Raw genomic sequence first — 27,751 nt, forward strand, 5'->3', positions numbered from 1 at the left:
TATGAGAAAATGTAAGACACATAGGAGATGAAAATTAATTTGAAAGCTTAAAGAGTGGTTCGCATAATTTTGTTGAGCTTTTAGGGGAAAACATACATTATTTCAAGTATATGTAATTTGTGGGTTTTATAAAAATTGAAACTTCATTTACTACACCAGTGTGAATGGTCAGTGGAGGCTAGAGTGGAAGGGGATTCCTCAGGCCTGGCAGACTAGTGAGGGATGTTATAATCTTTGTAGGAATGTATGGAATAGAAGACAGTGTCACTGGATGGTGCCTGTGCAAATGTAGTTGGCAGAATGAAGTGAGGAACATTATGAGCCTGGAGAAACATGATTTATTAGAAGAGGAGTGTGGAGACAGCAGACAGTACTGACTCCTGATACATAATACAAAAGTAGACTCTTTCTTACTATGAATAACCTGAGGAAAGTTAGACAATACATGCAAGAAGAGGAATATTGACATTACTGGTCTCACATTTAAGAGGAAAAAGAAAACCTTGTTTCTATACAAAGAACGAAATATAGCTCTTTCATTTTCATTTTCATCATCTGAGCATTTACTATATGTCACTCCAGTACATAGACTACTTGCCTGAAAATGGGACTGCTTTACCCAGAAATCAGCTGTGACTGTCTCTGGCAAAAATGGAAGATGGAAATGAAAATAATGAAGTTGTTTTCTGTATTTTTGGTTTTTAAATGGGGGCTTTTAATATATAAATATTTAAAAGAATAGGAGTAGGAAAAAACGTGTAAGTGGATTGGCTACCTATTTATGGCAAATTTTCAGGTTACTTTCTTGATGCTGAGGCATTATGTGTGAACTAGGTTTTATTGGGTTCATTTTCACTTCAAGAATTCCAGCCACCATCATGTAATTGAGGAAAACCCTATGTTGCTCCTTGGCATTTGAATTCAAGATGAACTACTACAGAGTTATATTGCTTTTTATACCACACATTTGAAAATGAATGTCAGTCACCTTGTAAATTTGTTTTTAATGGAATGTTAAAAATTTGAAGAGAAAATGTAAGTTTATTGCCATATTGTTCATTTTACTGCCTAGTGAGAATGTCCTTGACTGTTCTTGTTGCACAATTTTAGAACAAAATATGAGGAAGGTTGATCAGGATACAATTGATGGCTTTGAATGGTGAACAAACTAATGAAAGGAAACACATTCGTCATTTATAAAGGCAAAGGGAGATGCTTACATAAGAAAATGTGTCCTACTCTTGCTATCAGGGAAGTATGAAAGAAAAAAAAAGGATAAGGAATGAAATAATAGCCATGAGCATTTCTTAAAACTTGTGGAGGATTTGGTCACTAAATTAGATGTTTTGGTCCAAGAAACCACTTGTTCTTTTCTGCAAGAGACTAGAGATGTCTATCATAATAAATTTTTTTCTCTTGTTTCCTTCAGGGGTCATGGTATGCTGAACAGGCATTCAATCAACAGAAATCTGGGGGAAGCGGGAAACTGAACGGTTTTGAGGTCACGCAGTGGGAGAAAAAGATAGAGGTAGGTTCACTATTTATTCCATTAATCCTGGTATTGAGGATGTCCTTGAAAATATTTTTGTTGCTGCAAAGCCAGAAGATAGCAAAGAAAAAGTAGACTGGGATGTCTTTATTTTAGCAAATAAATCAAGATAGTTTAATCAAGGGTTGGCAGGATCTATGGCTAATATCAAATTAATAGAAATAATACTTTTTAAAAATATTTATTTATTTGAGTGCCAGAGTTACAGAGAGTCAGAAGCAGAGAGAAAGAGGTCTTTCATCTGCTGGTTCATTCCCCAATTGGCTGCAACAATTGGAGCTGAGATGATCTGAAGCCAGAAGTCAGGAGCTTCTTCCAGGTCTCCCATACGGGTGCAGGGGCTCAAGGGCTTGGGCCATCTTCTGCTGCTTTTCCAGGCCATAACAGTTAGCTAGATATGAAGTGGAGCAGCCAGGACTCGAACCGGTGCAGGTAGCAGCTTTACTGCTACACCACAGCACTGGCCCCGAAAAACAACATTCTGATTACTTGAGCTATACAGTTCTGTTCTCTACTAGGGACGGGGGGTTATTAGAGACTGAGCTCTTTTTGTTTTTCCATCTTTATCTGTGCCAATTTAAATTGTTTTCAATAGAGATAGCTCAGCTCTCCGAAGAATATCTTAAAATGTATTGCGTTTAAAACAGGTGAGATCATAATATTGACTATCGGTTCTTTTTTTTTTTAACTTTTATTTAATGAATATAAATGTCCAGTGTACAGCTTATGGATTACAATGGCTTCCCCCTCCCATAACTTCCCTCCCACCCACAACCCTCCCCTCTCCCACTCCCTCTCCCCTTCCATTCACATCAAGATTCATTTTCAATTCTCTTTATATACAGAAGATCAATTTAGTATAAAGATTTCAACAGTTTGCCCCCACATAGAAACACAAAGTGAAACATACTGTTTGAGTACTAGTTAGAGCATTAAATCAAAATGTATAGTACATTAAGGACAGAGATCCCACATGAGGAGCAAGTGCACAGTGGCTCTTGTTGTTGACCCAACAAATTGACATTCTAGTTTATGGCGCCAGTAACCACCCTAGGCTGTAGTCATGAGTTGCCAAGGCTGTGGAAGCCTTCCAAGTTTGCCGACTCGATCATATTTAGACAAGGTCATAAAAGACAGAGTGAGGATAGTAACCAATGATGCTAAGAGTGGCATTTACCAGGTTTGAACAATTATACAGCATTAAGTGGGGAAGAGGACCATCAGTACACACAGGTTGGGAGCAGAGCCATTGGTGGTAGAGTAGAGGTTATGATTACAAAGGAATGAGGCCCAAGTGCACTAGACAGGGTCTAGTGCAAAGGACAGAGTCATTATTAGATGTGCTAAGAAAGGTGCTGTCTAAGCTACAATTAAGTTTTCTGATTGAGAGGCAAATAGAACCTGATAGAAGGGGCTTGATAATAATCTGTTGGGCTTTAGGCCTTGTAAGTTAAGAGGCCCAGACCTATCTATCTCTTCACATTGGGTATATCCTAAGGGAGGTGTGAACCTCCTAGGGGAAGGCACTCTGTTGACTTTCATTACTTGGCTGGCCTGGGAGGAGAGCTGGCCAGGTAAAGGCAGGTGGCATCTCTAACAAGAAATTTACAGTTCTGCCTGCAATGTTGCTGACCCTACTTGACCATCCCCTCAGCTGCAGTGGTCACTTTGGAAGTTGGGCTGAGTGAAGGGCTTTTCAGCTTAGAGCCAATAAGATCTGTGGCTCTGACCTGGGCATCCTTCGACTCCAGGGCAGGTCCATTTCCAGTGATCCAACTCTTGGCAGAGCTGCCAGGGCTCTTCACAAGCTGACTTCTGCTGAAGCCCAGGCTTACCACATTGAAAGCCACTGCAGTGGACTGGCCTGTTGGGTCTCCTTGAGGGCAGATCACTGTACAGATCAGCCATTAATAGGCCTGCCACCCATTGCTTCTGATGCCAAGCTTTCTTTTCCTCCTGGTTTGTGTTAAAGCAGACCAGAGGATGCAAGTCAAGGGAGTGCCCGTGTCCCATCTCTAATCTTCGGTGGCCTGAACGACAAGTCTATAGTCACAGGCATGTTCTGTAGTAGTTTTTCTAAGGTAGACAATGCCCATGAGGAAAATTATATTCTCACTTTAAAACTTTCTTTCCCTTTGGTCTGAAAGGGAGGTTTTTTCTACTTACTGTATACTTCGCTGATGGCGAAGTGAATCTAGCTATGAGATTATTAGTTAAGTTCTTATTTTGGCTATGCTATTACAGAAAATTGTTAGCCATCTCTTTTATAAGGTCTAAAGATTAAATTGTGCATCCTACAGATTCCTTCATAATAGAATTAGTTTCCTACCTTGAAGAGAATAGAGAAATGAAAGAATAAGTTGGGCTTAGAATAGAGAAATGAGGGAGCAAGTCCTAGATCACTTGCTGACAATAGCAATATTACATAAATACTTAGCAAACCGTTTCAACCATTAGATAACAACTTAAGAAAACATTTACCAGAAGGTCCAATGCCTTCTATAAATTTTAAGAATCATGTATTTGAAAATACCTCTTAAATATCTAACATGGTGTAGTTTGTTTAACCAGTAAACTTAAGCACAACCATCTAAAATGTTTTTAGTTTCTTTCTACCAACACGTTTAAAACATATGATACACAGATTCAGGTCACACAAATTAAAATGTATCTTTGATTGATTTTAGCAGCTTAAATTTATGGACAATCTTATCTATAAGCCATTTAAAATAAAACTCTTAATAGACTATCAGTTCTTATAAACAAACTACTCTTCTCATAACTATTATTCAGACAACAGTAATAGATTTATAATCAGTATATATAAGAAAATATCTTGATGACATTGATCGGTGGACATGAACTCCAAATTATGACTAAAAATTGCTTTACTTATTATTTGTGGGAGGGAGGGAGAGAGGGAGGAGATAGAGGGAGAGAGGGAGAGAGAGAGAATGAACCCATCTGCTGCTCCTCTACTCAAGAACCTGCAATGGCCAGCATTCATCCTTAGGTTATTCACTGTATTTCATACCTTCCTGCCAACAGTCTCTCAGCTGACCACAAACTCTACTGGTGTTAACCCTTTTGTTTCCAGGCTCACATTTGATCCAGGGTAGAAACAAGATTCACTAAATCCAGTCCCACCTTGACCTTACAGGTATCCATTTCACAACTTTTGTATGCTTCTCTAGCGCCAAACCAACCAGCAGCAAGCATTACACAGAACCTAACAGAAAAAGATGACCTACTGCCCTTCACAAAATGCATGCATGCCAGAATAGCCCGATTTGACTGATATGTGGCCTTCTTGTGGTGGCAGTGGTGAGCAAAACCAACGTTTTGTGCAAAAAATATACCGAAGGCCCCTGCAAAATACCAAGCATGGTGCTAACCAAAGTGTTGAGGGCTGAGTACGATGAGCCAGAACTCTGGGATAGGTACAGATTTAAGCGCCAGTGTGCCTAGAAGGTAGCACTATGCTTCCCCAATTCCATAAAAGCAGCTGTTCAGGGGCCTGCGCTGTGGCATGATAGGCTAAGCTTCCGCCTGCAGCACTGGCATACCATATGGGTGCCAGTTGAAGTCCTGGCTGCTCCTCTTCTGATCCAGCTCTCTGCTATGGCCTGAGAAAGCAGCAGAAGATAGCCCAAGTGCTTGGGTCCCTGCACTCAGGTGGGAGACCTGGAAGAAGCTCCTGGCTCAAGGCTTTGGATAGGCCCAGCTCTGGCCTTTGAGACCATCTGGGGAGTGAACCAGTGAATGGAAAACCTTTCTTTTTGTCTCTCCCTCTGTCTGTAACTCTACCTCTCAAATAAGTAAATACAATTCTTAAGAAAAAAAAAAAAAGCACCCATTTAGCACCTGTCAGAGAGGCATTCAACAGAACCTTTTTGTTATGCTCTTCTACTTGTATTTGAGGATAAGCCCCCAGTAAGCATTGACAGGGTTGCACCATTGACCTCTTGTCAATTTTTATTTGCTAGAGAGCCAAAGAACCACAAGTCAGTAATATTGCCCAAGGTTCTGCTTTCAATTATCCTTCTCTTCCTTTCTAACCCTTGACCAGTGCCTTTGAATCTAGTTTGTTATGTTAGTTCTATTCATCAACCCCAAAGAATTTCTACTTTACCTGAAACAAAGACCAAGAATACTAAAATGGCTTTTTCCTCAGTGGGTTTTGGGCCTGAGGTTTGGCCAACAGCCATCCTCAGTGTCTTTCCTGTAATGAGTTGGAGGTACTCATGAAATTATATTCCTGGCAGATCCATCTTGTGGCTCATGAGACATGCCTGGCAATGAGTGAATCTAAAAAAGAAATACAATACAAACTTTATTTCTAATACCCTGCTAAAAAAAACACTGGTTTTCAAACATACATATTGTTCATTTGTTCATGGATATACACTTAGTATATATATTTTTCATCACCCTAAGGAAAAGGCCTGAAGTAACCAGAAGAACTATATAAAAAGTTCTCTTCTTCTACTGGATATAATGGAATCTCAAAAAATTCATGGAAAATGAAATTAAAAGATAAGTTAATTGTGGTGCATAAAATTTGAAGTTCATACATAGTTTTTTTTTCAAAATATATTTTCCATTAACATTTGAAAGACACCCTCATAAAAGCAAAAGAGTAGCATTTTGTCTTAAACAAGTCCATTTTGCTAGCATTTGTTTATTACTTTTCTGTTCTAAGTTACTGGGAAGATTTCATTTTTAACTCAACCTTCACCTCTTTGTATCATGCTAAGGGACCTATATTGTCAACCATAAGTTGTTAGATCAAAAGAGATCATAGACAATGTGTTAGGATCTGTTCAAAGAGAACCTTCTCCTACATGTTGGATGAGTTTGAAAGTTAATATGGTTTGATTATAAGTAAGTATCTGTGTCACAATCAATTACTGTTTTGCAGTCATGTTGTTGGTACTAACCACTGACTAAATTAGCCATTAAGAAATCCAAAAGGGAGGAAAGTGCATGATGTAGTGATTAAAATCACCCCATAGAACATCCACCTCCCGTGTTGGAATGCCTGATTTGAGTGCTGGTTACTCTCCTTCTGCTCCAGCTTCCTGCTAATTCACATCCTGGGAAGTAGCAGATGATGGAACAAGTACTTGGGTCTGGCCATACATGTGGGAGACCCAGATGGAGTTCCAGGTTCCTGAATTCAGCCTGGTCCAGCCCTGGATCTTGTTGGCGTTTGAGGAGTGAATCAGTGAATAGAAGATCTCTCTCCATCTGTCTCTCTGCTTTTCAAATAAAATGAAAATCAATAATAAGAATAGCAATAATGATGAAGAAATACAAAAGGAAGAGCAGATGGGGAGCCTGGTTGTTAGAATACTCTGTCTCACATCAGAGTATCTGGGTTTATTTTCCCACCCTGGCTCCTGACTCCAGTTTTCTGCCAGTGTGCATCCTGGGAGACAGTGGTGATGGCTCAAGTAGTTAGGTTCCTGCCACCAGGTGGGAGAACTGTATTGCATTCCTGGATCCTGGCTCTAGCCCTGGCCCAGCCCCAGTGTTGTGGCCATCTGGGGAAAGAACAAATGAACAATCTGTCTTTTCTTCTTCTTCTCAAATAAAAAAATTTAAAAACCAAAATGATCAAGGTGGTTGATCTACAGCTAGATTATTCAAAGATAAGCCAAATAAAGCAATTAGCGATTGTTCATAACAACTTTAATTCAGTGGACTGTAGTTGACATTGAACATGCTTACCAGCTACCATAAATGAGCTAATTAAATACTCTGTGTTCACTGTTTTAAGTCTATTTTGGATAAGCTCCACCCTCTCTTTGTATTCCACTTTTTAATTAGTATTCAGTCTTTGACTTGTGGTAGTTCCATTTATAGTCTTTTTCTTTACTTTATATGACATGAAAGTTATATACATTCAGTAGATACTGTACTTTGAATTTTTCCTTTCTCAGTTTAGCTATATATAAATAATACTTTCCTGTGTCACTAGGCAGCAGTGAACCACAGCTCCCAGCCAGTCATGTGATCACAAGAGTAAACAACTGATACTTTACAGTGTGCTGTGATGCTAGCTATGATATGAGGTAGATAGAATAAATTAAATTCATTTTTTTAAAAAAATTTGAGATTTGAAAGACAGAATCACACACACACACACACACACATACACACAGAAAGAGAAAGAGAGAGTGAATCTTCCACCCACTGGTTCACTCCTCAAATGCCCACAACAGCCGAGGCTGAACCAGGCTGAAACCAGAAGCCGGGAAATCCACCTTTTTTCCCGCATCGGTGTCAGGAAACCAAGTACCTGGACCATCATCTGCTGCCTCCCAGGTACGTTAACAAGAAGTTGGATTATAAGCAGAGGTGAGACTCCATCTCAGGCGCTCTGATACAGTATGCAGGCATCCCAATCAGTGGCTCAACCCACTGTACCAGAATGCCTACCCCTTAAATGAATTTTTCATTTATGATTTTTTAATTTACAATGGCTTTAGGGGGGATATTATGTCATCAAGATACATCCATTATTTATATATGGAGGCATTTAAACAATGTAAAGAACAAAGAATAAAATTAATTTACACCTCTTAAAATTGATTCCCTTCATTTTGTAATATTTATGTCTTTTTATTTCTTAATTTAAATTTTAAAAATGTTTATTATTTAAGAGTGAACTCTCATCTAATGGTCCATTCTCCAAATGCATGTAAGAGTTATGTATGTATGTATGTATTTGAAACACAGATTTACAGAGAGTGAGGAAGAAACAGATATCTTCTATCCATTTGGTTCACTCTCCAAACGGCTGTAACACCCAGGTCTGGGCCAGCTGGGTTTTCCACATGGATGGCAGAGACCCAAGTATTCTGGCCATCATCCACTGTGTTTCCACGTGCATTATCAGGAAGTTGTATTGGAAGCAGAGTAGCAAATACTGAACATGCATTATGATATGGAATGCTGGGCATTGCATGCAGCTTCTTAAGTCGCTGCACCACAATGCTGGTCCCCAAATGCCCATAATGGCAAGGGCTGGGCTGAGGCCAAAACCGAGAGCAAGGAATTCAGTCCAGGTACTCCAAGTGAGTGGTAGAGACCCAATTACTTGAGCCACCACCACTACTGCTTCCCTGGGCTGCATTAACAGGAAGCTGGAGTCAGAAGGTAGAGCCAGGCATCAAAGCCAGTTACTCTGATATAGCATGCAGACATCTTATCCAGTATGCTAAATGTCCACCCCCAACATCTTCCTTTTTAAGGAAATAAATGCTATGGTTAGTCAAGTCTATTCCTTTGAAGACTTTATGAATTAGTGTACATTATTCCAATCCACTTTATATTTTCACTAATGTATTAATGGAACCATTCCAATATTTAGTCTTGTTTTTGATATTTAAACAGGTTTATATAATTCCATCTCTGTTTTCCCTTGCATAATTTGTGTTTCATTCAATAAATTAAAGACTTCAGTTGCTATTCACATCTTTAGGTCTTTCTTGCTCTTAAATGGAATCTATGGATGACATAATATAATTGCTGGAAGAGTTAAGAGGAAGCATCATTCTAACTTGTGTCTTTCTATATGATTAATATTGGCCCCATTTGAAAATGACAAGCAAAACAATATGGAAACTCAAGAAAATGTAAATAAGTTGTGACTACATATGAACAAAATAAGGCTAGAGAGAGGTGAAGAAACTTAACGGTGGTAAAGAAAAAATAAGGGGCTGGCATGGTGGCGCAGTAGGTTAATCCTCTCCCTGCGGCGTCGGCATCCCGTATGGGCGCCAGTTCTGGTCCCGGCTACTCCTCTTCCAATCCAGCTCTCTGCTATGGCCTGGGAAAGCAGTAGAAGATGGCCCAAGTCCTTGGGCCCCTGCACCGTTGTGAGAGACTGGAAGAAGCTCCTGGCTCCTGGCTTCGGATCGGTGCAGCTCCCACTATTGTGGCCATTTGGGGAGTGAACCAATGGATGGAAGACCTTTCTCTCTCTCTCTCCCTCTCACTGTCTGTAACTCTATATCTCAAATAAATAAAATAATCTTTTTAAAAAAAAGAAAAAAATAAGGAGCAGGCTATCCACCTAGGGTTGTTCCTGAACCAGGAACAACTATGCAAGCAAACTGGAAGTTTACTTATGGGTATTACTTATAACCGATTAATTTTGAATTGAACTTCAGCTAATCAGAAAGAGCCAACTAGCTGATTGGTTATATAAGTAGGTACCACCCATTAACCACACCAAAATAAGACAAATCCTGAGCTGTAGTGAATGAATTAATTTTTTTATTGGCTTCCATGTTCATTGTTCATTCTTTGAAAGCCCACTGCTCAGGCTATTTGAGTCTCTTCTGGATTTAAATGCCACTTGATTCATGAATTATTTGCTCAAATAAACTCTGTTAAATATATTTTGTTTAAAGTTTTTCTTTTAAAATTGGTTTACATGGCTGATTTATTTATTATTTATTTGACAGACAGAAAGTTCCCATGGACTGGTTCACTCTTTAAATACAGAATTAGCCAGGGCTGGGTCAGGCCAAGGCTGGGAGCCAGGAATTCAATCTGGGTCTTCCATGTGGGTGGCAAGGACCCAACTACTCGATCTATGACCTGTTGCCTCCCAGAGTGGGCATTAGCAGAAATCTCTATCAAGCAGATTTAGTAGAAGGAGCACTATACATTGAAATTCAAATCTCCCTTCTATACTCTGTTTTGCAATTGTCTGACAGCATGAGTCTCAGAAACCATTCAGAGATGCAGCTTATGACAGTGAATCAAATCACTGATTGCTGAATTTGATTATCACTTGTTCCATTTATTAGCTGTTAACCTCAGGCAAATTGCCTAACTTCCCTGTCCCAGTGTTTTTGTTTGTAAAACAGACCTGGTGTTAGTACATTTAGAAAGAAAGAAATTGAAAAATAGGATTCTCAGAGGATTATTAAGAAGATAAAGAAAGTGCTGTTTGTATACTTAGAATACTGCCTATACAACCAATTGTTTAATAAAAATTAGTGTGATTCAAAGTCATTTAATTTGATTTCTTTAAAGAATATTCTTTTTTAAGTTTGCTTATTTCCTTTGCTTTAATATATCTTAGACATTAAAATAATGCTGGCAAAAACATTGTTTATGCAGAGCATTATTAGTTATATAGTCTAACACTGATGATTCCATTTTTTGTCATTTGTGTATTTTTCCCAAGAAACTTTTTATTTAAGTTATACAAACTTCATGCATTTCATAAAATCAACTTTAGGAATGTAATGATTATTCCCACTCACACTCCTCACCCTTCTTCCTCCTCCCTCTCCTATTCCAATTCTTATTTTTTACAAAGATCTATTTTCAATTAACTTTAAATACATAAGATTAACTCTATACTAAGTAAAGAGTTCAACAAATAGTATGAAAAAAACTGTTCCTTTTGTTTTCAATCAAGGCTCATTTGCAGAACTAAGGAACTATCTTAGAAGCTAGGTAAAATATTCATATCTCACAGCTGTACCTACTGTGACAACTCCGGTAACTAGGTTGGAACTTGTGTCTGCATTGCCATATTGTTTCCTCCTAAAGGGCTAATGTCATTTTATTTTTCAATTTCTTTCTAAATGTGCTTTTAGAAGGCAAGCTGTTTGGAAACTGAATTTGATGATTGCCTTTAACCTCTATGTTGTTGATGAAAATATTCCACTGTTTATCAGGTTTCTTTAAACACTTTGGTGCATGGCTTTTATCATTTTTATGCTTAGCACATACCCTTAACTCTTTGTTAGATGATCCACAGTCTGGTTTTTTTTTTATTATTATTTTTTATTTTTTAAAAGGCAGAGTGGACAGTGAGAGAGAAAGGTCTTCCTTTACTGTTGGTTCACCCTCCAATGGCCACTGCGGCCAGCGTGCTGTGGCTGGCACACCGCGCTGATCCGTAGCCAGGAGCCAGGTATTTCTCCTGGTCTCTCTTGTGGGTGCAGGGCCCAAGCACTTGGGCCATCCTCCACTGCACTCCCGGGCCACAGCAGAGAGCTGGCCTGGAAGAGGAGCAACCGGGACAGAATCCGGCACCCAGACCGGGACTAGAACCTGGGGTGCCAGCGCCGCAGGCAGAGTATTAGCTTATTGAGCCGCGGCGCTGGCCCACAGTCTGTTTTAATTTTGTTTGAAACATATTAAATTAGAATATTTTGTAGAGCAAAGTGCAACTTATTATTGTCACAATTAAGAGCTGGGTAGAGGGATGAATTAGTTTGTTTTTTAAAGGCACATTCACCGCAGTGAAAGAGGTGGCTAGAATTGGAATATGTGTCAACCAATGGGCAAAAGTCCAACCAAGTCAGTGGGCTCATGATCTAGAGAGAAAGATGATGGCAACAGAAGTCATGAGGACGAGCACGGTGTAGCAGATGGTGTGCCGGCAGGTGGGCGGGTTGAGGTGATGCATAGTCTGGAGGGAGGTGATCTCCAGGCAAATAGGCAGAGATGTCTGATAACAGAGAGTGAATCTCCTGGGCTGAAGCTGTAAGTGAGGCCTGAAATTCAGGCTCTGGGAAAACTGGATAGATATAGTGGTCTTCTCTGGAGTGAGTAATGATTAAAGCAGACACTGCCATATGAGTCTACAAGTTAACGGGGACTTGTGACACCCTCTGATTGGGGCTTGTGTGAATTGGAGCGATGCTAAAGCAGGGAGCGATGCAGGTTTTTATAGATGTTAACTCTGATATTCCTTAGTATAGACTCATTTGACTACCTTTTGAAAATTGAAAAACTATGCTTTATCACTAATGGTGAGCATTAAAAACTGATGTAAGCACCCTTGCCTTTTTTTTTTTCTCCCTTTCTGATAAAACTTTCAGTATCCTTCAGATCAAACTGAAATTTCTACAGCTGGAAGTGCTCACATGAGGCCCAGGATGAGTGAAGCATACAATGAGGAAGTATTATTGTTTCCCATTCTTCTTGCATTTTTCCTTAGGAAGAGGTCCTCTGTCAGAGAAGGGATAAATTAAGAGGACTAAGTATAAGATTGTATCTGGCTGAGGCTTACTTGGAACAGAAAATAGTATAGAAATCACTGGAATTAATTTCCTTTCAATTACATAAATATTAATTGCCTCATTTCCTGGCAATCATTATTTGGATTCTGAGACCAATTATGATTCTAAAAATATATTTTTAATTTTGAATTGACACATAGAAATTATACGTATTTATGGGGTACTATGTGACATTCCAATAAATGTATACAGTATGTAATGATCAGGTCAGAGTTAACTGGCACAGCTGTCAATCACTTCAGACATTTATCATTTCTTTGTCTTAGAAAGATTCAAAATTCTCCCTTCTAGCTACTTTGAAAAAATCAGTTAACTATGGCCAATCATAGTTATTCTATGAACTACAGAACATTAGAAGTAATTCCTCCTATCCAACTGCACCCCTGTACCATTCTTCCGTCCTCCCTCCCACAGGCCTAACTACGTAACTTGGAAATACTCAAATCAGGGCCTCCACCTCTCAGGACTTAGAGAATATTGAACATTGATTCTTTTGCCTGAATCTTTATCTTTTAATACTCTTCCGTTGTTGGTCATAGACCTTACATACACAGGCTTATTTATAATCAAAGAAAAAATTTCCAAACAAAATACAAGCATTCCCATATTTGAGAATTTTAATGAAATCTTAGGTCTGTAGCCACTTACATTTTTTCTAGGTTACTATGAAGTTTGAAAACTTCATAATTGTCTTCAAGTAATATTTTTCAGTAAAGGGAAATCCCATAGTTCTTTCTAACAGATTGTCTTTATAATAGTGAGTTTTGTCTAGAGAAACTATGCATTCATTTATCAAATGACAGTTAATGCAGGTAATTAAGATTGGATAAACTTGGTCTTCATCAAATCTGCTTTCAAATTCTGACCTTCCATGTGGCTTTGGCCAAGTAATTTATCATACTAGATAACAGTGTTTTATCTCAATTTTCACCTTTTTCACAGAAATACTCTATTTCTGGAATACATTTGGGAATCACAATAGATGGCAAAGCTTTTCTTCTTTTTAGTGGAATTTTTTATTGAAAATCATTTGTATATTTTCTACTCCTTATGTTCTCACATGAACATAATTGAATCAGTCAGGTTCACCAGAGAGAAAAGAAACAGAGAAACAGAACCAAGAGAAGGTATGTATTAAGAAGCTTATCATGGGACCAGTGTTATGGCACAGCAATGTAAGCCACTGCCTGCAATGATGCATTCCATATGGGTGCCAGTTCAAGTCCTAGCTGCTCCACTCCAGCTTCCTGCTGATGTGCCTGGGAAAGCACTGGAAGATGGCCAAGTGCTTGGAACATTACCACCCATGTGGGAGATTCTGAATGGAGTTCCAGACTCCTGACTTTTGCCTGGTCCAGCCCTGGTGGTTGCAGCCTCTGGGGAGTGAAACAAAGAATAGAAGATTCTCTCTCTCTCTCTCTCTCTCTCTCTAACTCTGCCTTTCAAACAAATAAATCCTTTTTTTAAAGAAGATACCACCAGTAATTGGCTGGCAGAAGATAGGCCGCAAACTCTGGGATAAGAGTTGAAGCTTCAGTCCACAAGTAGAATTTCATTCTCTGTTCTACTCTTAAGGTCTACCCAAACTGTTGGGGATAACCTTTACTTCAAGTTAGCTAATGGCAGAAATTAATGCATCTACAAAATTCCTTCACTGTAGAGCCTCCATCAGTGTTTGACTAACTGGGCCTTGTCAAATTGATCCATAGAGCTTACATCACAGTCCACCCTTGGTCAACTTTGCATCTATACATGTCATTAACCGTATGTAATCTCAAAATAATAACTATAAAATAATTTTTCTGCCTGACACAATACAGCTATCATGAAACACGTTTTATAGCCAACAACATGCTTAGCCCTTCCTCCAAAGAGGATTCAGTTTCAACAATTTTTATTATTCTCCTTGACATCTTAAATATTGTGCTGTAAAGGGTTTAAAGGAGGGAAGAAAATAAAAATATTTTATACTTATGTGTGTGTCAAAATATGGAATATCCCTAATTAAAGTACTTGTCCTGGAACTGGTCATGTGGTCAGAGCTGGTATTTATAACTCCCTTCTTCCACCAATTTCATATCCCCTGTACTCTTAAGTACACAGTTCAGCTCTTCATGGTTTTTTGCCTGCCCTGGTGACCTAAGAGGTTGTTCCCAAAGGAGCTGGGGCATTAGCAATCCTCTCTGAATTGAATGATTGTGGTTTTTCCATTGAATTAACTCACAGAATGTGGTGAGAATAAAAGATGTTGTCTTAGCCTGTTTTCTGTTTCTAATAACGCAGTGCCACAGCCTGGGTAAGTTATAAAGAAAGAGGTTTATTTTGGCTCACAGTTCTGGTCCAAGGTCATGGGGTTACAACTGCTGATGGCTCTTTTTGCTGTCAGAGCCTCAGAGTAGTAAGGCAAGAAATGGTGAATGCATTTATGTCCTGATATCTCCTCCTCATCTTTTTTTTTTTTTTTTTTTTTTTGACAGGCAGAGTGGATAGTGAGAGAGAGAGACAGAGAGAAAGGTCTTCCTTTTTGCCATTGGTTCACCCTCCAATGGCCGCTGCAGCCGGCGCATCGCGCTGATCGGAAGCCAGGAGCCAGGTGCTTCTCCTGGTCTCCCATGCGGGTGCAGGGCCCAAGGACTTGGGCCATCCTCCGCTGTCTTCCCAGGCCATAGCAGAGAGCTGGTCTGGAAGAGGGGCAACCGGGATAGAATCTGGTGCCCCAGCCGGGACTAGAACCCCGTGTGCCGGTGCCGCAAGGCGGAGGATTAGCCTGTTGAGCCATGGCGCCGGCCCTCTTCATCTTATAAATAATATATTCAGTCACTTGGGCTCCACTCTAATGACCTTGTCAAATACAAATACCCTTCCAAAGGCCACACCTCTAAATACCATAGACCAATTAAATTTTTATTCACTTAATACCTCAAAATGTGAATTAAATTCCAACATGGGTTTAGGAGGGAACAAAGAATATTCAAACTCAAGAGGATGTCCTAAAGGATCTCCTTTATTCCAGACATATTCTTTGCTTCCATTGTGGGAGACATCCCAATTTCTCCTTGGTTAAGAGGATCAGTCTTCCCAGTCAGTATCTTTGCTTCTTTGCCTGCTGATTCAGAGGGACCGAGAATACAAAGTGGCTGGTGATAGTTTTAACTCTGAGCTCAATAAAATAGTTACTGTTTTTCCTAGTGAAAGCATTCCTCCTTTGGAAGCAAAGACCTCTCAGCCAGCAAAATGTAAGATTGCAGGGACATGAAGCAATTTTTTTTCCCAGCAGATTGTGAAAGGTATTAGTGAATGGTGTCACTACTGTATTAAACATATACAGATTTAGGTTTAGAACATACAAGCCTCCTGGAGAACAATGCCTGAGCCCAGCAGAGTCCTACCAGCGACTTGGCACTGCAACTGAGTCTTCAAATGTCACTGAACTGTTCTACTACGCTATTTACTTCAGGAGGATGAACTGTAAGACCAGTGAATGAGAATTTCTGTGCTTCATTTGCTCTAAAGTAAGCTCTTCATCAGAAATAATACAGTGTAGGTAAAATATTCTGAAATTAATGGAGTAGTTTTGGCAGAAACATTGCTTGCAGGGAGAGAAAATTCATATTTAGAGCAAGTGTCTATTTCAGTAGTTACAAAGTGTCATCCCTTGTATGATGGATATAGTCATACAGTGCCATATCTGAACTCAGTGATGGTCTCTGATACTGGCAGGTTGGGCAATGGCTGTAGCTAGGTTGTCCTTTGTGAGTGGAAGCCCCTATTACTGAGCCTGTGAATAATCACCTTTTCTGCCACCGTAGCCACTGTTCATGAGCCACTTAGGGTTCAGACAGGAGTCACTGGAAAAAGAGCTATATTATATGCAGAAAACATCATCCTATCCTTTTTTTTTTTTTTTTGACAGGCAGAGTTAGACACAGAGAGAGAGACAGAGAGAAAGGTCTTACTTCCATTGGTTCACCCCCCAAATGCCCTCTGCAGCCGGTGCACTGCGCCAATCCGAAGCCAGGAGCCAGGTGCTTCTTCCTGGTCTCCCAAGCGGGTGCAGGGGCCAAGCACTTGGGCCATCCTCCACTGCCCTCCCGAGCCACAGCAGAAAGCTGGACTCCAAGAGTAACAATCATGACAGAATCTGGTGCCCCAACAGGGACTAGAACCCGGGGTGCCGGTGCTGTAGGCAGAAGATTAGCCTAGTGAGCTGAGGCGCCGGCCCATCCTATCCTCTTTATTATTAATATTCCTCTCTGCTGGGGTCACCTTTTGGTGAGCATTAGCATGGAAAATGAATATCTTCATTTCTTTGTCTGTTAATAGATGTCTATTTATGTATCCCTTTTCCAGACATTCTTGTTATCAATTTTCCAGTCATGGTGCTTCCAAGTTGATGACCATGCAAACTGCTGACCACAGTCCACAAGTCAATATAGCACTGTCCCTCTGGCTATTTCTCCTTTCAAGTGAATTGAACACCTGTCTTAGCTGCTCAAAGTTATGCCATATTGGGGGATTTCTCTTTACCATTGTTCTTTACAGATTTTTTTTTTTTTTTAAATTTTTGACAGGCAGAGTGGACAGTGAGAGAGAGACAGAGAGAAAGGTCTTCCTTTTGCCGTTGGTTCACCCTCCAATGGCCGCCGCGGTAGCGCGCTGCAGCCGGCGCACCGCGCTGTTCCGATGGCAGGAGCCAGGTGCTTATCCTGGTCTCCCATGGGGTGCAGAGCCCAAGCACCTGGGCCATCCTCCACTGCACTCCCTGGCCACAGCAGAGAGCTGGCCTGGAAGAGGGGCAACCGGGACAGGATCGGTGCCCCAACCGGGACTAGAACCCGGTGTGCCGGCGCCGCAAGGCGGAGGATTAGCCTGTTGAGCCACGGCGCCGGCCTTTTACAGATGTATTTTAAAGCAGCTGTAGTGCCATAACTGTTTGCTTTCATGCAGTATTTGCATTTGTGTGTTACCATCTGTAAACCAAACTCAAATTTCTCTTCTAAGTCGACTGGTTATAGGGAACTCACTGTAAGGCAGAGTTATTCACTAGTGGAGATAAAATAATGCAGGAGTGGAGACCATGGCTATTTTGGTCCACTTCCTTATATAAATTTCTTATACCTTCAAGGTCTACTTGATCTCAGGCTTGTATATAATACTTCCATTTGATTTTGGAGTGCTTCCGGACATGCCCAACTGTGGGACTTGGTGGTTTACCATAGGCAGCACAGATTTCATGGTAGGTTGGTGGTCCACAGTGAGATGTCCAGTTTCTGTTAAGACCTAGTAACAAGCCAAAGGCTCTTTACAAATATAAGATTAGTTATCTACATGGGGTGGCAGTTTTGTCCCCAAATCCTCAGGGTTTATGCTGTGATTCACCTAAAGGGGCCTGCCAGGACTTCAAACAACATCTCTGCACAGGCAGTTGCTCTGATGAATCATATGCCCCAAATGACAGAGCAGCTTGCACTGCAGCCTGTGCTTGTTGTAAAGCCTTCTATTATTCAGGGCCTTGCTCAAACTCTTCGCTTTTTAGGCCACTTAGTAAATGGGGAAGAATATCACCCCCAAGTGAAGAATATGTTGCTTCCAACATGCAAAGAGGCCCCCTAGAAGTTGTGCTTGTAGAAGGGGGCAAATACAGCTTTTCCTTCATCTTAGAATGTGTAGTACATGCTGCCGGCGCCGCGACTCACTAGGCTAATCCTCCGCCTTGCGGCGCCGGCACACCGGGTTCTAGTCCCGGTCGGGCACCGGATTCTGTCCCGGTTGCCCCTCTTCCAGGCCAGCTCTCTGCTGTGGCCAGGGAGTGCAGTGGAGAATGGCCCAGGTGCTTGGGCTCCTGCCATCGGATCAGCGTGGTGCGCCGGCCATAGCGCGCCAGCCGCGGCGGCCATTGGAGGGTGAACCAATGGCAAAGGAAGACCTTTCTCTCTGTCTCTCTCTCTCTCACTATCCACTCTGCCTGTCAAAAAAAAAATAAATAAATAAATAAAAAATAAAAAAATTTTTAAAAAATTAAAAAAAAAAAAGAATGTGTAGTACATGCTGATGGATCCCTAGGATGTTTACAGATGTGGAACATCCTATACAGGCCAAATATGTGAGTTAAATGAGGATGAGGGTGGAAATGATCACCCCTGCATCCTTCAAGTTCTTGGTCGTGGTATAACCTCTGCAGTCCCTCTAAGAATACAGTTTAGATTTTTGGTTTAAACGAGTTTTCTAAGTAGAGACAGTCTTAGTGATTATCATTTGATGGTTCCTGCCATAATAGTCCTCACTTCATTAGGCAGAGAACCAGAGTGAGGATTCTACCATTTGCTGAGTATATCCATTTTATTTATGTATTCTGACACTAGAAAAGTAGTTGGGATATACTGAACCCATTGTGAGACTAGCTTGAGCTAAAACTTTGTTGATCACATGACCGCAAGAAGTCCCTTCTCTGGTTGGTACCAGTGTCACTTTAGAGCCAATGTCCAGTAATTTATGAAGGTTCCAATTATTTTCCTGCACAGTCAGCCTAGTAAATTGCTATAGGAAGTAAATGGCTCTGGGGAATGCTGGAAGAAAGATCAGCAATATAATGTTTGGCAGTATTGCAAGATTCTTTCAAGGGGACCCAGACTCCTCTCCATCCAGGGGATTCTGGGTCTGTAAATGGACTCAAGTCTTGGAATTGATTGATGACCTGTGAATGTATTTTGTGATTCAAGATAGACCAGTTTCTTAGTTCTAGAAATCTTATGTTTATTTATATTAAATTAAAATTTAGGTGATTACCTATCTTTATTTTCTAAGGACTCCATGAGCAATTAGCTGATGCTATAGGTCTCTGTAAGTCAGATTATTTTGATTACTGTTTTTACTTTCCTAACAACCTTGTCTTTGGTGATTAAGTGCTACTACATGCCTTGCCAACCTGGAATACAATTATCCCTATTTAGAGATTCCAGTTTAGTTTAGTTCCACTATATCTTCTGAACTAAAGAGAAGAGTGACCACAGTGCTCTTAAAGGATGGCAGGGCCCTCCTCACAAAATTATTTCTTATAATCACCATGAAAGATATGTTGTCTGGCCCTCCTAGAGTAGGTAATCAGGTCTCTCTCTCTCTCTCTCTCTCTCTCTCTCTCTCTCTCTTTTTAAGATATATTCTATCCACTTGAAAGAGTTACAGAGAGAAGAGACAAAGAGAGAGAGAGAGAGAGAGAGAGAGAGATCTTCCATCCACAGGTTTACTCACCAAATGAATGCAACTGTTGGAGCTGAGCCAATCTGAAGCCAGGAGCCAGGAGCTTCTTCTGGGGTTCCCACACCCACGTGTGGGAACCCAAGCACTTGGGCCATTCTCTGTTGCTTTCCCAGGCGCATTAATAGGGACCTGGATCGGAAGTGGAGCAGCCGGGACTTGAGACGGCATCCATATGGTGCACCCTGGGTGCTCTGCAGACCAGGGCTTTAACCCACTGCACCACAGCACTGGCCCCAGGTGGTCAAGTCTTATGTGATATATCTATTCTAGCATTTCAATCTTCTCAAATGGTTGTATGCTTTCCTCTCAAGTATGTAAAAGCCGTCTAGTTTACCAGTTTGATTTCATTTAATATAGGCCACTTTGGGTTTATATTCCAAGTAGCCAAACAAAATGAGACTTTTATAACCTCTTGAACTCAAACATTAACATAGAAAATATTATGACAAGAAAACCTACAAAATTAAAAATTAACGTAGATTTAATCTACTGAATCTGGACTCTCTGCTTAGAGGAATCATATAACAAATTTATCCTTATCCAATTGTGTTTCTTTGATAATGATCCAATATGCTTAATGTCCAATCACACATGTTACCCAGATTTATATCTGTATAAACTGAAAAAATCATAGAGTTCTTTCAGTGTGTAGCACACTTCCTCTTGGTCCACAGTTTTTACCTTACTCTTGGGGATTGCTGGAACTCAAGTCTGTTGCAAATATCAAAGCAAAATGAGGTTTGGGGTTATGGTCCTGAGGAGAATCAGGATTGTTTTGTAAAGCATGCCTCTCAGGGGAGGCCATTACAAGTGCTTCAGGCAAAACAGGGTTAACCACCTCAAAAGGGATTGCAAGGGATGTTTCCACTGGCAAAAAAAGACTCATCAGAATGTATGGGTTTAATGTCCCAAGCTTCTTCAGGATTTCCTATAATCTCTACTCTAATATTCAATATCTCATGCCTTCCCAATCAATACCCCAGGTTAACAGGAAAAATTCTGTGAGGTTGGAAATTCAATTTGTGCTGTAATTCAGCAACTAATAGGATGAGAGTCTGGGTTTGAAATCTTAGCCCTTAAGCTACAAAAGATAAGGTTTGGTTTGAGGCAGACATGGAAGTTTTCATGTTATTTATTCAGAGCTTGAACTGAGAACTTCAAACCTTGAGCTTATTTTTTTCTTTCCTTTTTTTTTATAACACATTTAGCAGCAAGCAGCCAATCTCATTATGTTCTTTAGTTTGAGTAAATGTTCTCATTTATCAAATTTATGGTCACTCAGGACCTTTCTGTTTTCAGGTATCTGATTAGGAGTATCCATTGGTGATATCTGTATATCTCTATTGCCACATCATGCCAAGAATACTAGAACTCTTTTAATCCCTGGAGACAGTCATTTGTGCCTTTAAATCAAATCATATTGAAGAATTTATCCCAGAAATTCCAAAATCAATTTAAGATAACTCCTTAAAATTCTGTTCTTCTAGAACCACTATTAGTGCAAACATTTGTTCCAGTTAGGGATCAATCAGCAAAATGAAGTTACTCTCACAGGATTTTAAGTACAATCTAGTTATATACATACATACATATGTGTGTGTGATAAGCTCAGGATAAATTGAAAGCATCATACGTCAAAATGCATTTTATACATATAACCTAGAAAAGCATCATAGCTTAACAATACAGCACTCTGTAGAGTATGGATTGTTTGCCTTTGTGATCACATGGCTGACTAGGAACTGCACAGCATCATGAGAGAGTATTGTATCCCATATCACTAGCTTGGGAAAAGGTCAAAATTCAAAATAGAGGAGTAGAGTCTATTGAGAGTGTATCCCTGTCCTATCATCATAAAGTCAAAAAGTTGAAAGTTGAACCATTGTAAGTCAAGGATGGGAATGGGGAAAGATGGCAATGAATTGATTTATGTGATTATGGAGGCTAGCCAGTCAAATCCAAACCCTTAAGGCAACTATATATCAGAAGCTAATGCCAATTGCAGTCCATAGGTAGAATTTCTTCTTCAGGGAAGCCACCAATCTGTTCTTTCAACTGACTGAGTCCAGCCCTAAAAGATTATTGACAGTAATTTCCTTTAAGTAAATCAACTGAGGTATTGATCACATCTACAAAATTCCTTTACCACACCACCTAGAGTAGTGTTTAATTAAATACCTGGTGACTACAGCCCATGGGCATAAGGTTGACCATCTCAGTAGTTTAACTTTGTTCTTGGTGATTGAGTCATCACAGATATTGGAAGATGTTGATTATGTATCCACAAAGATATGGTCTAAATATACACACAACCTCTAGAACTTGTTTTCTTGAAGGAGTTCTAGATAACAATTAGCTTTTTATTTGTTTCTTTTTCTCTAAAAGTAGAATAAAGTATTGCAGCTACACTACACTTTTTGGTAATGTGATACAGCTTTTGTTTTTATTTTGCAAAAAGAGTTAACTGAAGTGGCCTTTTCTCAGCAGATTTTCTTGCTCTCCAAAAAAAAAAAAAAAAAAAAAAATCACCTTATCTTGTATGTTGCTATTAGAGTGTTTGAATTGACACACTGTTAAAAATTCCATAATGAAGTGAGTCAGTAATGGTCTGTGGGTCCAAGAGTCTTCTCTACTGTTCTCTTTATGGCTGCCTACAGAGGGGCTGATTCTACTCACGGATTTGGAATGTAATTTCATTTGGTTAGGAAGAATTCTAGAGTTTGAAAATTACAGAAATCTGGTCCTTGGATAACTGAACTTTCCTGGCATGTTTAAAATGTGCTATCAAAAAAGAAATTAGGTTAACATGTGACTACAGGGATATGTCCACTGAGTGGAAGGGGCATATTTTGAGTGCATATTTGATTAGTCATCACAAAGCAAGGCAACAGGGCTTCTTGGACGGTTGTTTTGCAGTAGACTTCAGCAGAGCTCAGGTGACTTGCTTATGTGGAACAACTTACTAAATAAATTAATAATGATCAAAGATTTAAATTAGTTGCTCTTCGATGTTCCCTTATATCTAATAGAATTTCAGTCTAAAATTGCTTCTTGTGGCTACATAGTTAATGAGAGCTCTCATGAACATCACCAAAATGCTCGGAAATGTGTATGTTCTTTTCAGAGTTGGTTATTCAGTTGATTTGCAATAGATGTAGAAGATCAGCTACCCCCATCCTAAGTTATTAAAACTGGTGATTTAATTATTCTTTACTGATACCAGTGACTATTGTTAGGATGATATTTTAGAGTTAATTTTTCTCCAGTATTTAGTGTATTATGTAGAACTTGATGGTGAGACATTTTAAGAGTGAATGACTACAGATGTATGTGGATTGCCTCTTGTTCATTGGGAATATTTTCCAAGCCCCCAGAGGATATCTAAAACCATGACTAATACTGAATCCTACATATGCTATGTTTTTCCTAGACAGTTAATGTAATGCTTGGTTAGTTTGTTTGGATTTGACTCAAGAACTGACCCTGGCACTTATCAGCTTGTAGCTTGGGTAATCTCTCCCAGTCTTAATTTTCTAATTAATGAATTGGAAATGAATTGAAATAGTTAGGACAAGAATGATAATGATGCATGTAGTGTGTTTTAATAGCTAGATGGAAACTATATTATTATTATTATTTTTGTTTTTTTGACAGGCAGAGTGGATAGTGAGAGAGAGAGACAGAGAGAAAGGTCTTCCTTTTTGCCATTGGTTCACTCTCCAATGGCCGCTGCGGCCAGCACATCGCACTGATCTGAAGCCAGGAGCCAGGTGCTTCTCCTGGTCTCCCATGCGGGTGCAGGGCCCAAGCACTTGGGCCATCCTCCACTGCCTTCCCGGGCCACAACAGAGAGCTGGCCTGGAAGAGGGGCAACCGGGACAGAACCGGCACCCCAACCGGGACTAGAACCCGGTGTGCCGGTGCCGCAAGGCGGAGGATTAGCCTGTTAAGCCAGGGCGCCGGCCTATTATTTGTTTATACTTTAGCCAGGTTTCTAACAAAAGCAGAGCTTGGAGCAGTTTAGTGGGAAGTCTCTGTGGTCTACTTTTCTTCTTGGCTTAATACTCATGAAGGACAATCATAAAAACAAACCTAATGATCAGAAATGATTGTAAAGGGAAACCAGAAAACATATTCTGAGTGCTCATCTGTAAGTTGGGGACAATAGTATCTGGTTTATAAGGTTGTTGTAAGGATTAGATTAATATTATATGAAGGTTTAAAACCATGTGTAGCACATAGGCATTGCCCAGCACAATGATTATTTATATCATTGCTAGTATTTTTAATACTATTGCTGCTACTTGGAGTGAGGATTAACCTAAGGCTCTGCAGTCAGGGAGAACTAAGTACTGAATCCTACATATACTATGTTTTTAAACATAGGTTTAAATTTCTAAACTTTATAAATGGAGATCCTTGTGTATTTTTTACCTGTCTGATCTTAGTTCTCATGTATAAAATGAAATGACAGTCCTTCCTGTCCAATAGGGCTGCCTGAGGATGAAAAGCAGCAAAGAACATATACAATGCAGCATAACTCTTGGCAGATTCAAAACACTTGATAATATTAGATGTTTCTATTAATAATGACAATTGAGGCAAGCATTTTCAGCAGCAGTTAAAATACCACTTGGGACACCCACATTCCGTATCAGAGTGCTTGGGTAGGAGTCCCAGCTTCTTGCTAATGTGTACCCTGGGAGATACCACATGATGGGTCAGGTACCAGGTCCTTGCCACTCATGTGGGAGATGCGATAGAATTTCAGATTTCTGGCTTCCACCTATTTTATCCCTGCCTAACCCTTGCAGCCATTTGGAGAGTAAACCACGAAGTAGAGGTTCTCTGTGTGTCTGTTTCTCCATCTCTCTGCCTTTCAGTTCAAATGAAAATAAGCAATCTTTAGAAAAAAGTGAATGAAAAAATAATTATATTTATCAATTTATTTAGCAAAATTCATTTAACAATTTTTTATATACTGATGACATAGTGATATATATTGTGAACGGAGAACCATAGTCTAATGGAGCTTTTCTTTTGTAATTGTATTAAACACTTGGTTTGAGTTTTTTAATATTTTTAATCAAAGTGAAGTAGGCAGGCTAAAACTGATTACGTTTATGAGCTGGAAGACCACGCCTTCGCTACGTCCCTGTGTGACCTCACGCCCTACCTGATACCCTCACCACGCCCCCATGTGACATCATGCCTGACCATACCTGAGCTCCCACCTGCCCACAAGCCACTCCCCTGTGGAAAATATATAAAAGGCAAGAAGCATCCCAAAAGGCTCTCTGCCTCTACTTTGCTGCCGGTGATAAGCAGTGGATAACTGCTCAAGGCACTTGCTGCACGTGGCTTTCAGCCTGCTCTCTGCTTGGTATGGATGCTACCCTAGTTAACAGATTTTTTCCTCTCTTTAAACTGAACTAAAGCACTCACTTTCCTGTGCACCTTTCACACTAAATAAAAACCTAAAATGTACCATGCTGCCTCATTTTTGGATGCCAGTATTTAGAATTCTTTAAATATTAGGCAAGAACCCTCACGGGCTTATTAATATTGGGGATTTATTAATAAGCATATGGTGATATCATATGGCACCCCAAATTCCGATAGCATATGTGGCACCCCAGATGGCACTTCTGAGGAACTTTAAAGGGCCACATTTTTGTATAAACTTTAGGGGGTCATTCTGATATCAAAAGGAATATTTTTTTCATAAGGAATAAGAATTTGAAATCGGACATGACCCCCTAAAATTTACATGAAAATGTGGCCCTTTAGAGTTCCCCAAAAGTGCTATCTGAGGTGCCACATGTTATCGGAATTTGGGGTGCCATATGATTTCACCATATGCTTATTTATAAATCCCCCAATATTAATAAGCCCAACAGGCTTCTTGCCTAATATTTAGAGAAGAATTCTAAATACCGGCACAGATAAATGAGGCAGCATGGTACATTTTAAGCTTTTATTTAGTGCGAAAGATGCATAGGAGAGTGAGAGCTTTATTAAAAGATAGGTAAATCTGGGTTCATACCGAGCACCAGGAACCAGCCACATAGAGGAGCATCTAGGCCAGGAAGCCTAGAGCACGTGGCCGAAAGCCACACACCCTGGTGGCGCGGGGCTACCGCAAGCCCCCTCTTGGCAAGAGGCCAGAGAAGAAGAGAAGGCCAGACACACCATATCCCAGGCTTTTAAGCCACTTCTAGGCCGGCGCCGCGGCTCAATAGGTTAATCCTCTGCCTGCGGTGCCGGCACACCGGGTTCTACTCCTGGTTGCCCCTCTTCCAAGCCAGCTCTCTACTGTGGCCCAGGAGTGCAGTGGAGGATGGCCCAAGTGCTTGGGCCCTGCACCCCAGGGGAGACCAGGAGAAGCACCTGGCTCCTGCCATCGGATCAGCGCGGTCCACCAGCCGCAGCGCACCAGCCGCGGCGGCCATTGGAGGGTGAACCAACGGCAAAGGAAGACCTTTCTCTGTCTCTCTCACTGTCCACTCTGCCTGTCCCCCCCCCCCCCCAAAAAAAAAAAAACCACTTTCAAAGGGGATTGGTTAATTAACCTGATTGGCTAGGCACCCAGGTGTGGCCAGGTAGGGGGATGAGATCACACAGGGGCGTAGCGAAGGCATGGTCTTCCAGCTCACAAACCTAATCAATTTTAACCTCTATGCCTGCCTACTTCAAATTGACTTTGCCAAATGGAAGTCATATGTGATTTCTAAGTGAATAAAGATGTTTTGTTTGCCCATTATTTACATGGAAATAGATGGTTCCTTTTGGGGAGGGGGGAGGATTTAAAAGCAAGATCCACTAGAGACAAAGACCTCCAGCCAGAGCGGCATATAGTGGGGCTCCAAGAGAGGCAAAACCCAAAGGCAGCTGGTGGTAACGGGAATTTTAAGCACAATTTTGGAGAAAAAAACTTGACAATCAGATTGGCATTCAGGTGGGGACAAAACCCATCAAATGACCCGATTTGCAATCTTTTACCCTGTCTGGCTTGCTCTTGATAAAACAAAAAGAGCCATTAGAAGGGTGGTTTTACAGTAAATTGTGTGCTCAAAAGGAATTGCCACTCCCTTGCGATTCTCCTGATAAGATTGAAGCTTTCCAGGAATGGGCAGGCATGCACTTTTGACCTTGCTAAAGATTTTGCACCCTCAGTTTCCACTGAGACCACCTGACTGTGTATTAACCATCTGACTCCTCACCTTCTGTTAGGGGAACTGGTTGAAGACTGCTCTGGCTGCTTCGTTTAAAAAAGGGGGTATCAAGACAGGATTCCAGCAGGGGGTGGCTTCTCAAGGGGGACTCAGTACCAGCTTGCAGAAACTGCTTCCATCTCAGGTTTCATATGCATGGCCATCTAGAATTTCACTGTTCTAAATCTGGAGAAAATAAATCCAACAAGCAATTTAAACTCACAGGGTCTAAAACAAAGAATGGAGCCATTATTAGAGGACCTAAGAAAGGTGCCTTCTAAACTACGAGCAAGTTTTCCCATAGAGAGGCAAATAGAAACTGACAGGAGGGACCTGATAGCAATCAGGTGGACTAAGGCCTGGCCAGATATATGAGGTTCAGACCTATCTCTTCACATTGGGTACTGGAAGAGACATCATAAGGGAGGTGTGAAGCTCCTTAGGGAATGATCAATCTACTAATAAAACTAAATATTAAATCATTCTGCAGACCATTTGGCTCTTTTTATGATTTAGCTAAAGATACTTTTTTTCCCCTCCACACAGCATTGAGTAAGCTTAACTTAGTAAAAGAGAATATAATTATCTTTTTTGGGTAAAGTTGCTTGTGTGCATCACTAGAATTGATTTAATAAACTAGCAAAAGAGTAATCTGCAAATGCAAAAATTAA

General features: G+C 40.4%; 1 protein-coding gene across 6 annotated transcripts in view; it reads left to right on the forward strand.

The window, feature by feature from the left end:
• The window catches only part of PKIB (cAMP-dependent protein kinase inhibitor beta), a 133,801-nt gene that overhangs the window by 35,142 nt on the left and 70,908 nt on the right, over positions 1–27,751 (forward strand). For all 6 annotated transcript variants that reach the window (XM_062187701.1, XM_062187696.1, XM_062187699.1 and 3 more), the window contains one exon: positions 1,430–1,528. The gene's annotated coding sequence lies outside the window, so the exon portion shown is untranslated. The remainder of the gene's footprint in view (positions 1–1,429; positions 1,529–27,751) is intronic.

This window comes from Lepus europaeus, chromosome 3 (genome assembly GCF_033115175.1).
Source record: "Lepus europaeus isolate LE1 chromosome 3, mLepTim1.pri, whole genome shotgun sequence".
Taxonomy (NCBI): Eukaryota; Metazoa; Chordata; class Mammalia; order Lagomorpha; family Leporidae; genus Lepus; species Lepus europaeus.